This window comes from Halyomorpha halys, unplaced genomic scaffold (assembly GCF_000696795.3).
Source record: "Halyomorpha halys isolate HHAL.00 unplaced genomic scaffold, Hhal_1.1 Scaffold392.1, whole genome shotgun sequence".
NCBI classification, from domain to species: Eukaryota; Metazoa; Arthropoda; class Insecta; order Hemiptera; family Pentatomidae; genus Halyomorpha; species Halyomorpha halys.
In genome coordinates, this window is record NW_027114089.1 from 424,007 (window position 1) to 436,569 (window position 12,563).

Genomic DNA, 12,563 nt, shown 5'->3' on the forward strand with positions numbered 1-12,563 from the left:
AAAATGGATGGGGGTTATCGTCGCCTGGAAAAGTTTATTGAACTCTTGTAAACACTAAATAAATAAATTATTATTTTTTAGTGGATTTTTCAAAACGTGAACAAGAATATGAAGATTACTAATCTTCAAAAATAATGAAAAATTAAATCTTTACTAGCTCTGAGTTTATCGGTAAAAGGTAAACAATTATTCATGAATATTCAAAAATAAAATTTAATTATTAAATTTGAATTAGCCATGTTAATAAAATTAATTTAAGTTTGATATTTTATGATTTCTATAAAGTATTTGTACAGCTTTCATGATCTGACAATAAAAATACACTATGAGCAGGTTTCATCGCAAGTTATTTGTTACAAGGTTGTGTTTGACCAGTGTGTTGTCCAATTTTTCTGTGATTGAATTACATCTGAATAGTTAAATTAGAGTGTACAATAAATTTCTACGTTAGTATTTTATTCAATTTCATGTATTATCAATTATTTTAAATCTCGTCTTCTTTTACGTTTAATTACAGACCATTTATTATTTTTTTAAGTATTTATGGTAAATGTATTTTACCAATCTGTAGTAAATTTTCAAGAATAATCAATAACATTCTGTAAGGATGATAGCCAATTAGTCAAATCTTATCTTATTTTGAATTTTAGGAGTTGATATGATAGTTAACATTGTTTACATTCCTTATTTTTGTTTCAGAACTTTGGTGTCAAGTGGTTCAGGTGAAATGAAGTAATGAATTAGAAGAATATTTTGAAATTTAAATTAGGACTTGAGTGAGTAAATAAACAATAGGTGTTATTTTTCTTTTGTTATTAATGAGTGTGATTATAAAAAAGTATTGTGACCACGACCAATGACAGAAAGTTTTACTTTGAGAAGACATCATTACAGACACAACGTTTCCTCCTGTTCGACCGACATGCTTTGTTATATCTACTGGGTAAGATTTCTCATTATCATTTATTTTTTTGTAGATAAGACATTTCCATATGATCCCTTTTCCAGTTTCATGTGTTTGTATTTTGTTTAGTTGATAAAATAAGTTTAATTTATGAAGTCTGATAAAGAAATATGTATCAGGTATCATTTGTATAAATCTGCTCTTATCATTTCGTGATAAATTTTAAATATTTCGATTCAAATGTTGGAAGATCTTTTGTGGTCTAGTGGCTACTAATTTGTTAAGTCATTGGAACTGTCTTCCTCATAGATATCTATTTATGACTTTCATAACTTCCATCTACCAAAAGTTAGGGACAACTATTCTAATAATGCAGGATACTATTAATTCAGATTGTATTTCTACAGGCTGTTACAGAAGTGGTCTATAAGCTAATTTGATGTAGGTAGACTAACATTAAAATTTAATGTTTATTGGTTTGATTTTTTTTTTATAACTGTAATGGTTAATTCTAATGCTAATTGAATGCTGTATTTCCTTGTCTAATTTAGGATTAGTAATTGATATGTATTACATTTGTGTCTGCTGTAGAATTTTTTTATAAAAGATGGTTGTTTATTGTTCTAATTATTTTTGTTTGGAATTGAAAGGACCTGAAAGAGTTGAGTTATCCATTTATTTATCTAATACTGTCCTAGATAGTATAGTCCCTATAATTTAACTGCAAGAGCTATTGGACTGTTACTAATTTTATGTTTCAATGTAATTAAATGTCTTGTCTATTGCTTCATGTTCAATTTTCAATTATGGTTTGTTAAAAAATAATTATCAGTTGATAAGTATTTCGAATTATGGTGTTTCTTGTTAAAATTGTTAAAGTGTTTTGAATATAAGTTATTCGTATTGTTTTATCTGTTTTTTTTAGACACTCAAAAAAAAAAAATTAATAATCAGCCATATTACTGACTCGTATTTACTGACTAAAGCTCACTACGTAATATGTGAGATCTGATTCTTACTAATGTTATACCAGGAGGTGATTTAACATGGTCAACATCATGTTGAAGTGCCTTTTTCTCTTTAAGAATTTGACGAGACATGACAGGTGTTTGATTTGTAGGTTTATCCCATAAGAATTTTCAGAACCTGAAGCCTTATGTCATTTGAACGGTAATGTGATTGCTGGAAGTTCAGTTCATTGTTTGGCCACCCCTTTCTCGAGCTGAAATGAAAGTCAACCGTTCTTTAATATTGTTTTTTAATTTTACTTTATTTTTAATGATTAATTCCAATGTGCTATGTTCAATATAACAGTTCTTCTTAAATATAATATAGAAAGTTTGTTGGTGGAAGTTTTAGAGCCTTTTTTTATTTGAATGGTAATATGGTAGTTGGAAGTCCAGTTTATTTTCTCGCCATCCCTTTCTCGAGCTTAAATGAAAGTCAACCTCATGATTTGGCCACATGAGCTTCTTTTTCTTGTTCTACAATATTATTTTTCATTTTACTTTATTCTATAATGATTAATTGCAATGTATTGTATTCAATAAGCTAAATGCAGAATGAGCTGGTTGGTGGAGTTTTCATAAGTCAACCTGTTGTTTATATGAAAAAATCCCTATAAACTGTTTATACAATAATTCTAATTTTATTCAAAACATTTTTCCTTTAAGTCCTGTTTTGAATTTCAAACATGTTTGAAAATGAAAACAAAAAATCTATGGAAAATTTCTTGAATAAAGTTTTCAGTGTGGTAGTAGGATCAACCTCATAAAAGTTTATACCACATCAGAGACATTTGTTACAACTCATCCTTTCTATATTTTCACTCGATGTACATCTTTAAAATCAGCATATTAATGATAAAAAAAATAGTTGTACTGATACATAATTAGTCAGGTAACAAGTTTTAAACTATCTAACTAAAATTATTTAAAATGTTAAATACGACCAATCATGAGATATCAGGGAACGACAGATTTATTAGAAAATTTTTGATTATCATAGAAATGAACCTTTTGCAATTAATTGAAAATTGAGTGCATTTTTTAGTAGTTCTTGAAATAATTTTAAACAAATAGTTTCTTTTTTTAACTTTGATTCAATACTTGTGTCTAGAACAGTGATAAGTATATTATTAAAAATACTATAGCACAGGAAGTTGTAGGTTTACGATGAACGATAAAAGTATTTATTAAAATTATCATCCTCCAATTTTAGTACCAACCTGCAAGGTTTGTAATAAGTGAAGGAATAGTTTGGAATGCGAATAATAGATTATTCTTAACTAATAAAAAGGTGTGAGGGTGATATTAGGATAGGTAGAAAGGTATCAGTATGCTACCTTTTCGAATTCCAACAGACTTATAAAAGATGTACGTATCAGAATTGATTTAACATGGAATATTTAAAGAAATTTTAATATTCAGAGTTTATTGGAATGTTTTTGTTTCATAAATTAATTCTGTTCCTCAATTTCTTTGAGAATTTATCTACTTATTAGTTTTATTTTTTGTTTTTGTTTTGAACTTGAAGACATTATACTTTGTAAAAGTATATATGACAGTTTTAAAATTGGGTCAGATGGTGAATAATAATTTTGTAATAATGTACAAATTTACCTTAAGAGAAGTTTTTTTTAATTTACTGTATCACTATATTCATATAACATAAATCCTTTATTGATGCTTAAAAATTTATCCTAAGTATTTATTTTATGTTGAAGCTTATTTTTCGATGATGATTTCATTTTAACAAGTGTCTTACTGTTATGCTGTTGTAGATCTAGAAAATAATGCTAGATAAACTGTAATATAAGATAAATTTTTAGAAACTCTTGAAATTATGATATTAATATATTAATGTTGTGCCACAAACATCATCATAGTTTTTAATGACTATGAATTAACTCTTTATACTCCAATAATTTCTTTAAACAATTAATGAGAAGGAATAATTTCCAAAAGTGCTCTTATTAATTGCTTTAAACATTCCGTGTTTTACTAAGGGAGTGGGTAGCTCATTGTTAAGGCAATGAACTACTAACTCCAAGAACGCTGTTTTGAATCTGGCTGTAGTAGATAATTATTATCTGTTTCACTGTAGCTGTTGAGTTTGTGGTTTAGGAAGCCCTCTGAGGTCCACCCAGTCTTATTAAGTGGGATTAAATATGGTGGTCAAGCATGGTTTTGACAAAATCACCTCCTTGTACAACCATTGGTCTAGTAACAATGCTTCTTTACAAAGTACTGCTTCTCTGTCTATTCATAGGATTTAATTTAATATTTTACTTAAAGGAATTGTAAAACAACTCATAAAAATTCCTAACCTTTCATGGTGGAGATTAGGTTGGCATTACCTCAATTTTTCTGAACCACCTAATTTCGTGATTACTACTATTGCATTTCTATCTCCTTGGAATCTTTTGATTTTTCCTCAACTACGCATTATTTTTATGTGGTAGCCTATCCTTTTTGTAGATTTGTCACATTAACCGCACAATTAATTGTTAATTACATTTATACTCTAACCTAATGGAAATAATGCTGCTATTGTCGCTTTAGTGCTTGATAGAATGGACTAACGAGGTCAGATCTGGTTAGGAAGATTGTGCAAAAGTAGTGGCCACGCCCGCAAGATGGATAGTAATGGCCTATTTTCATTTTAGATCCCCGCTCGTTACTTGCTTCATCTAAACGCTCCATTAATTGTGGGTTTAGTTTTATACTGATAGTATCATTATTTAGTGTTCTATATTTGGTATATACTGGCAGTCCCTCCTTAAAGTCGTTTTAGAGTTTATACCTGGGACCGTTTTACGTCTAGTAAGTTCATAATTTCAGTGCTTGAAAAAACAAATTGAATTTCTTTCGAATGAAGCTGTTATAAAAATCAGAATGTAAAAAATGTACATAAGTATAAAAGACTTAGTAGATAAGTTACAGTCTACGAAATACGGATTTATTTGTTCATAAAAATTTTTGTTGATGACTTGGGTCACTTTTCAAGGAACGGAACCTACAAGGTCTTGTATAATTCGGTTAGATCTCTTCGATTATTCAAACAGTTTTGTAAAAATTTGCTTACGTAACCAAATTACCTGCCATAAGCAAGTATTAAAAGGTCAGTTGCTTGGAAAAAAAAGTTGCTGCACTGGTTTGATAGGAAATGAGTTTTATCAATTATATTTATTATTGATTATAAAATTTACTGTTATTAATAGTAAGTTATACTTCTTATTATTTTTTAAAAAATAATGTACTAAGTTAGATTGAAACCTTTAAGTAATTTTTGTAACAAATATTTGTGAAAAATTAACGAAAGGATTTAGGATTTTACAGAGATAAAAAAACACTTATTAGACGTCATTTTAAGATAATTTGAACCGATGAAAAGACTATTTTTTCATTTACTTTAATAGTTTTGTTTGTTCTATTATGTAAAAGTTGTTAAATCTGTAATGTTCTTTCTTTATGCACATTTAAAACTCTTCTATTCAAACTTTTGTACAATCCAGTTAAACTCTGATGAACAAGGTAAGGTTTTACTGTTATTACTTAAAATTTTATTTGAGTATTGACGTACCTGGAGGTACTCAAAAGAATACTAACTGATCTAGTGAATAAAGTTTTTTAGTATTGAAACGCCGATTATTACACCACTCTCTAATCAGATAGAGGTTCCTTAGTTGGTTTAAGGATGCTATTTCAGGATTCGAGTGGGTAATAGGATGGTGTTATCGGAATGTCAGTGATGAAGGAAATGTAGTGCACAAGCCTTCCTCACTGCCTTGTGGAACACCGATCTTAACTTGATGATATTTGGGAAATTCACACAATATATGGTTGACAACACGAAGACCTTGTTGAGCTGTGGAATGTCCTGAGCGGAATCCAAACTGGATGAAGGGATTCTTTGGAATTCCTGTGAAGGTAGTGTACGTTCTTTGGATTGTCATATTACGGCCTCGTGAGATACCCAGGTATACTGTTGTAGGTATAGAGTTAAATGTTTAATGTATTTCGGTTGTGATCTTAATCTTATACTTTTGACAACATCTGCGATTTTCTGCTTTGTCATGAAACTTGTTTTCTCTACCTCCGTTTATCCTTTAGATAATAATTCTGATAAAGATTTGGTAAAATCTAAGGCCGTGAATATAGTAATCAAGGAAGTTGCAATATTTTGTTTGGCTATTACCTTCAATGAAAGATGAGTTAATCCATTTTATGTGCGTGCTTGTGAACTACGATCAATATTAATTTTTTTTTCATTTATTATATTTGTGTGTATGTTTTAGTTGAGATATAATTTTGGTGACTAGACAAATATAATAGGATAAAATATATTTTGTGTAATTAAAGATCTGTTGTATAATAGAACCTATCAGGACTTATGGACTAGAACTGTGGTGGACAGCTAAAAACTCTATTATCAGACGCGTTCAATTCAGTGTAAAGTCCTTCGAATCAATGCTCCTTACTATGTACTCAACAATACCTTTCATATCCCATTAGTATCAAACATGGTTACATCCAAATTTACTATATTCCTCGAGAAACTGGCGTCATCCGAATCCTCTGGCGCAAATCCTATTTAGCAATACCTATCCCTACAGTCCTCAGCGAAAGTTGAAACAGCAATGGCCCTGAGACCTATCGTAAATAATTATATTGGAGTTCCGGCAATGGCCAGAATCTACACTGTAGCCCTGAGCGTCTGCGTCTAGCGCCCTTACTCTTCCTCCACTGGCTTTTAATACTAGTGATGCGGTTGAGAGAGGAGCAAAAGGAAAAGCTAGGTTTGGAGTTCACCACGTCAAATGTGAATATTGTAAATAGGAATGATTGTGTTTAAAATGTTATTTTACTATTTTGTTACTTTTTTTTGTATTATTATTTTTTCTTCTATTTCTTATTTCTTTTATCATATCACTTACATATCTGTAAATACATGACAGAATGTAATATTATCCAATAAAATAATATAATTTAAATATCTATTGTGTCCTCTCACACCCAAATTGTCTTACTTCGAAGTGCAAAACAAGCGTCATTTGCTATATCTTTGCTAAAATTGTACAGTTACGTATTTTTATTAATTTAGCATTGTAGACAAATTACTGTCTTTCAAACTAGCATTTGGAACCTTTTAAGAGGTCTATAGTTTTTGAATCATTAATCATTTTTGAATAAAAAAAATTATTAAAAAAACCTTGGACACATTGCTGAAAGCGCGTGTTTTGGACGTCAGGGGTTCTGAAACACGCAGGATCGCTGATAATTTAACATCGTAAATTTGGCCCAAATACATTTCTTTCCTAACTTAGGAGCGCTAGGAAAGTAAAAAAAAAAACAAATAAAAACCGAATAGAATACTTAAATATTTTTACGAGTTAGATATTTTCAAGGTTATTGGTTATTTGGGGTTTATTTCCTTATGTATTCCAAAAAAAAAGGTAAAAAGGACGGGTTTTGTTAATTCTAACTTATCTATTTTAGCCAGAATGGGAAATGATCTTGTGGGTCCGTCATGAAATAAATTTCAACCTGACCTGGCCGGATTCGAATTCTCGCCCCTGTTGACTCAAAATTGATCTTTTTCTTTTTCACCATGAATCATGATACTGAGGGTATTCATGATCTTTAGTTTAACATGTTAAAGCGTGTCAAATGGAAAAACTCATGTTAAATGGAGAAATAATTCCTTCCTTTGCCATGTCAAAACAATATAACATATACCATTGTTGAGAGTCTGTTACTAGGTCTGTTAAATGGAGAATGACGTCACGAAACAGACCAGCTGAGCTTGTCACCGTTTTATTTGTTGTATTAGGTTACTTGCTCGTAGTTTTGGTTTTGATTGTGTTAGTATTGTTTTGGATGTTTTTATAACTAATAAAGCAATGGATAACAATAATAATAATGAAACAAAACATAGAATTAAACATTGACATAAAGTTTTGGGAGGAAAGGTTATAAAACATGTTGCTCAGAAAATCCGCTAGGAGATCTTATGTATTTTACATTTAAATAGGGCTGCTCATAATACTCTACTTATAACATTTTACATTTAACACATCATGAATACACCTACTATAAATATATTTAAGGCAATAGTTTGTTTCGTCCGAAATTTTAATATAACAAAAAATTATAAATAAATATGCGAATAATTTGGTCCAGAATGATTTTATATCTCATTATTATTGAAGAGTTAGTATCTGTTGAATTTTTCATCTATGTAGACATAATATCAGAAAAGATAGACCCAACTTATTTTTGTGGTAACTAGTGCCTGATTTGTTATAATTCTTCCACTACTTTTTATTCAATATTCGTATAAATATTTCTTAGTTTATATTTGATTATTTTTGTAAAAATTCGAAAAAGTTTATGAATAAAGGTTATTTTGTAGTAAATGGCTAACCATTTACGAAGGAGCATGTGGTAGTACCTACTTAACAATAACTTATATTTATATATTATGAAAATTCATGTTTGACACAAATCTATTTATTAGTTATAACAAAAAAAATCTATATAGTTCCTAGCACTTCTCTGTTATTTTTACACTCTTACGTTTCGGAGATTCCGGCATTTTCAAGGATCTACCACATGAAAAATTTTAATTACATTCATTATAAATTAATTCTAAAAAATATTTTGAAAAATTAAATTTCCTACGTTATTCTTACTTAGTAAAAAATTAATAAAGAAGTGTTTAAGACTATTTGGTTTTTTTTTGTTATAAATAAGAACTTTTATTTTCCTGAGCTCGTTAAAAGTATTGTCATCAAATGTTTCATTTATTCCCTCAACATAAAACTGATTGTTTACATCTATTTTACTTCTGTAGCTATTATATATTTAATTCAGAGCTTTCTTATGATCTTTTATCGTTCTAAAATTACGTTGTTTGATTATCGTCTAAATCCTTTTGTTATGTTGTTTAATTTTTATGCTAATCGAACTTGAAGAACCAGTATTGGGTGTTTCACCATTTAAGTGATTCAAAACTGGAGGAGAACCTCATAGAGCAAAAGAGTTATAGGTAATCTTATAGAAGCTATCTCAGAAGGCTGGATTTGTTTAATCTGTGTTATATTAAAAAAATGATCCTGATTTTAAAGTAATAATCACACGCGTTTATGTGTAGGGTTCGTTCTCATAATTTATATCTGGCAAAAAAAGTGTGTTGTTACAATGAATATATCACAAAAAATCACTAGCAAAACTTTAATGACTGGAATGGTTTTTTTCCAAAGCCCCTACTTCAACTGTAGTTTTGTATTTAACAGAGCTTGTGTAGTAGGGTTTTATTTTTATCTAGAAATTGGCTACATCTCGAAATAGGATGTACGGAGAGAATTTCAAAGAACTTGAATTTGTACGGAGAGACTTCTGTTCTTGAGGAATGAGGTGATGACCGAATTGAGCTGCTACGGGCATTCGTACTCTATAAGCTTACGGCATAAGAAACAGTTATCATATAAAATATTTTCGTATTTTAACAGCCACTTCTAACTCTCCGAAAATGTATAGAGCATGCTCCGTAGTTCCGGACAGTCAGATGTAGTTGTTGAAACAGACCTATAGTAACTTGTAACTTAGCAAAAGCCTTCATTTGAATAATAAAGACGTATACTTTTATTTATATCACAAAGTGTAGTAAAAAAAAATTAAAAATTGGCATTTATAAAGTGTCTTTTGTAATTGGCCTTACGAAAGGGTAACATCGAAGGGATAGGGAATCTATTGTTAGTGACATGTAAAAAAGACATTCCAAATGCAAGGTTATGGCTTGCTTTCTCTTTTTCACTCTCAGATGGAAATATGTCACTTCCTATATAAATATCACATTAAAATACTGGTTCTAAGAGAGAGATTCTTTCACTGTTGCTTGCATTGGACCTTACTTTCAAACCTCCCTCATAGAAATCTCCTCCTCTAGTTTGAAAGTAGTGTGCATAAATATCTCCTCATGTTACGAGATAAGATCATTCTAGTTTCTAGATGCTAGAAGAAATGTCTAATTTGAGTTGTCAGAAGACATTCCAAGAGAAAAAATTTATATTGTAGTCTGTAAATAGTAATTGTGCATAACATACCATTGCCTCTGTATTCTCCCTTCAAACAAAGTGAGGCAAAGTACATCTCATACTACCATCTTTGTTGAATTTTGTAAATACCGAAATGCAAACATCATATATTAGAGAGTTGTGATGACTCATTTAAACCTATAGGGAAGGTTACTCTGAAATGTGAACATAAAAGGAAGATTAGATTTGAACAGTTTAGGATTATAAAATGAAATAGCATGTTGTTGCATCTTCTAGGATGTTCAGCAAGTTGACAATTTGGTTCTAAGAGACTCTTTCTCTGTTGCTTGCATTTGAACTTACTTTCAAACCTCTCGCATAGAAATCACCTCCTCTAGTTTTAAATTATCCCCATCTTATCATACTGCACATAAATATCTCCTTATGTTAGATATAAGATCATTCTAGGTTCTAGATTCTGGAAGAAAAGTCTAACTTGAGTTGTCAGAGGACATTCTAAGAGACAAATTGTATATTGTAGTCTGTAGATAGTAATTGTACATAACATGCCATCGCCTCCGTATTCTTCCTTTAAACAAAGTAAGGCAAAGTACATCGATGTTGATTTTTTGTATATGCCAGTTACGGAAGATACCTTATAAATGTCAATTGTTAATTGTTCAGCGCATCCCTCTCGCCGCATCATTGGTAATGACCCAGTGGAGGCTAAGCAAGTGCTCTAAAGCCACAAACACTCAACTTGAGTGGAGAATCTGACCATTGCCAGAACTCTAATTGCCCATTTTTATTTTACAAAAAGTCTCTTGGCCACTGCCGTTCCAACCTTCGAGGTGGATTGTATGGATAGGTGGAACTAGATAAGGATTGAACCAAAGGATTAGAATGGTTTGAAAGGTTTATAAGGAATTTTGAGAATTTGGTTGGTATGAGGTCAAGGACAAAAGGGATATGAAGGTCATGCTGTAGTGTTCTGTTGGAAATGTAAAAGGGTTCATTAACTATCTATGGTTCTAAGGATTTTGGATTGAAAGGATTGTATACGTTTGATATTCAGCGGTTTAGCTGTTCCCCAAAGTTCAAGTCCGTAGGTCCAGATAGGTCTTAGGATAGTCTTATAAATTAGCAGTTTGTTTTCTATTGAGAGATTGGAGGTCCTACTGAGTTGTCGGTAAAATTGTCTGTTTAGCTCTTGTTGGTTCCAGGTGAGTCTTTTGTCTACTATGAATCCAAGATATCACACCGTGTTGGATCTTGGTAAAAGTATGTTATTAAAAATAATAGGTGGACAGAAGCTGTGGCGGAGGGTGAAAGGCATATGGATGCATTTCTATTCATTTACTTTTATCCACCATTGCTCAATCACGGTGAGGTGTGTTTGGAGATTAGATGAGGTTGTTAAAAGATCAGGATGGGAGGATAGAATGGTTGTTTCGTCAGGAAATGTTGCCAAGAACGTATCGGGAGTGTTGAAAATGTCAGCAGTGAAGAGGATGTAGAGGATAGGACCCAAGGCACTGCCTTGAGGAACCTCTGCCTCGATCGGATGGATATTCGAGTATTCAGAACTACTGTGAACTCGAAAGGAGCGATTTGAGAGGTAGGAGGGGAGAATAAGGTTTGAGGTAATAGGGATTGAGCTTGAAAAGCAATCCGGCATGCCATACCCTATGTCCAGAAAGGCACCCGAGCAGTATTGTTTCTTTTCAAGAGCTGAAGAGATATAGTCAACGATTCCGAGGCCTTGTTGGATTGTAGAGTGCCTAGGGCGGAATCCAAATTGATGTGCGGGAAACCTCTCAAATTCAACTATGGATGGGATACGTTTTAGGAGGATTTTTTCAAAACTTTTTGAGAGAATTGGAAGTAAGCTAATAGGTCTATAGGAAGCAGGATTATGATATCAATATTAAACAATTTTTTGTATATGTCTGTATTTTTAAAATAAAGGCTTTTACAATGCCACAAGTTACCATATGTCTGCTTCAACAACCACATCTGACTGTCCGGAACTGTACATGCTCTATACATTTTCGGACAGTCAGAAGGGGCTGATCAAAAGTACTTTATATGATAACTAGTTCTAAACCAGGGATATGGTCAACTTCTGTAAACACTTTTAACAGCGTCACACTAACATCAGTCCAGGTCCAGCTTGCATTTTAGTGCGACAGTCGTACATTTCCTATCAGTACATTTTCGGACCTATGCATGGATTTGGAAACACGACTAGCTTTCATTGTCAAATTTTGCAAGTACGGAATCAGTTCCAGAGGACTGTGACTTTGGCCTTTAAACTAAAATTTTATCTATAAAACGGTATATTTATTTATGGAATAAATGATTTTATTGCATAAATATAAAATGTTCAATTATTACTACATTGCTTTGGATTACATACATATACAATGCATGCTTCTTGCTGCTTATTGCATTATAACTATGTTTTACATTTTGGTAAAACAACCTTAACAGTATTTGGTAATATTATTCTGTAAATTTGTCAACAGACGAATTTCTTTTGGAAACAGATTCAACTCTCCTACAAACCATGTAAGCCTTCCAAAATATTCATTAAAATCCCGTAGACCATAGAACATT

The 12,563-nt window shown here is 31.3% G+C and overlaps 1 protein-coding gene across 4 annotated transcripts in view; it reads left to right on the top strand.

The window, feature by feature from the left end:
- The first annotated feature begins 339 nt into the window (after nt 1–339).
- The window catches only part of LOC106682167 (phosphatidylcholine:ceramide cholinephosphotransferase 1), a 184,228-nt gene continuing 172,004 nt past the window's right edge, over nt 340–12,563 (top strand). For all 4 annotated transcript variants that reach the window (XM_067051360.1, XM_067051356.1, XM_067051359.1 and 1 more), the window contains exons 1-2: nt 340–446; nt 700–943. The gene's annotated coding sequence lies outside the window, so the exon portion shown is untranslated. The remainder of the gene's footprint in view (nt 447–699; nt 944–12,563) is intronic.